This window comes from Cariama cristata, unplaced genomic scaffold (assembly GCF_000690535.1).
Source record: "Cariama cristata isolate BGI_N322 unplaced genomic scaffold, ASM69053v1 scaffold12227, whole genome shotgun sequence".
NCBI lineage: Eukaryota > Metazoa > Chordata > Aves > Cariamiformes > Cariamidae > Cariama > Cariama cristata.
In genome coordinates this window covers 43975-45259 of record NW_009624992.1, presented here as the reverse complement: position 1 = coordinate 45259, position 1285 = coordinate 43975, and positions in this window count along the sequence as shown.

The following is a 1285-nucleotide window of genomic DNA, read 5'->3' as shown; positions in this document are numbered from 1 at the left end:
GACGGTGGGGGTGACCGCTCTCGTCGTCTTTATTTTCATACTGTGTTCTCCTTGCTGCCTGCAGGGCCCCGCGCAGGTGGTAGTCACCGCGGTGTGAGGGGTGAGGTAGTCGCCAGCGATGTCAGGTCGGCAGAGCGACCGCAACTGATCCCTCGGTTTGTGTTAGCGGGCGTGCCTTTGGGGGGGGTGCAGGTGTCGCTTCCTCAAAACCAGGAGGTTTTCTCTTTTAACGAAGCGGTGTAACAATTTCTAAGCAGTTAACAGAGCATTTAACACAAGAAACAATGATGCCTTTGTCTGGTTATATAAAGCATCACCACAGATTAGTGACGTGGTTGGGTTTTTCCGTCTTCTGTCCAATTCCCTGAAGCTAAAATTACAGAGAGAGGAAAATAGTTTATTACCAGAGAGCTCGTTAACGTATTTAAGTTAGTTTATGGTTAGATCTGTTGTTAGGGACGCTAAACGTGAAATTATTATTGTCTTGCCCACCTAGTTGAAAATCAGAAGACAAAAATTATAAAGTATTTGGGGGATATTTTAGCTCGGCATATTTTTTCTCAGCCTTTTCACCTCTAGTGAAAAATTTGGTAAACAGTTTTTGTCCTTGGTTAAGTATATCTGTATTAGTAAGATGCAATTCTAAAACCAGGTTTTGTCCTTGGTTAAGTATATCTGTATGAGTAAGATGCAATTCTAAAACCTCAAGTGTCTTGCAAAATAATCATAGGAACTATCATGCTGTATTGGAACAGGAGTGGTATTTCGCTGGTAAGTGCTCGTCCCAGGTGCTTTAAAATGGCATGATTAGTGGAAACATATTATTTTGAAAAGTGCAAAGAGAAGTATATTTTTAAAAAAAAAAAAAGCGCATGAAAACATATGAGAAAATGTTGCCAATAGGGAGCTTCCCTCATAATCCCTAATGATTAGGTATATGTTTGCACTCTGACACGCTAAGTGGTTTATCTCCTGTTGGAAAACTCTCAATTACAGTTGCATAGCGCAGAATTCACTGGTAAAAATTGCTAATTCGTATTTATGAATGCCAGCAAACTTTTGATAAAAGATTTCCAGGCATTGTTGTGTGACAGTGTCTTTCTCTTTGGTTTTTATATTGTTCCCCCATAAAATAGTTGGTGTATAGATTTTAAAGTATTGTCGTTTGTTTGAAAGTTTTGGACTTAGCAGAGTAAAAATTTACGTGGAATTCCATGAGCTGGTTTGTGTTAGTGCTTAAAGAAAGCTGCTATTTTTTTTGTTTCTATACTTGAAAACAAAAACT